We start from the raw sequence: 383 nt of genomic DNA, 5'->3' as shown, positions 1-383 counted from the left end.
AGACATAAAAAATAAATAATACTCTGTTACTCATATTCCCCACAGCCTTGCTTAAATCAGTCTGAAATCCTACTGTTTCAGTCTGAAAAAGATTTTCATAGCCACTGTATCTCTCTTCTTTTTTTCCTAGTATGCAGTTAAAGTTTGTCTATGGGACTTGCTTTTTTTTTTTTTTTTTTGAACACTACTGTAAAATTTATCCTTAGGTTTTAAGTGAAGTTTTCCGTTACTGCAAAGGCACCAAAGTCTTTTTATCCGTATTTCAGTTCACCAAGTTAAATGCATTTAAAAGCACAAAATGCACCTGCCAACACTTACACAATTTTCAGTAAGAAAACATGCTATTAGTGTGGGAAATCAACATTCTTTCTGGTTTATTCTGC

Source organism: Pezoporus occidentalis, unplaced genomic scaffold (assembly GCF_034315485.1).
Source record: "Pezoporus occidentalis ecotype Australia unplaced genomic scaffold, CSIRO_AGI_Poc_V1 ctg94, whole genome shotgun sequence".
Classification (NCBI taxonomy): Eukaryota; Metazoa; Chordata; class Aves; order Psittaciformes; family Psittacidae; genus Pezoporus; species Pezoporus occidentalis.
The sequence above is the reverse complement of the archived record's forward strand: the minus strand, read 5'-3'. Positions refer to the sequence as shown.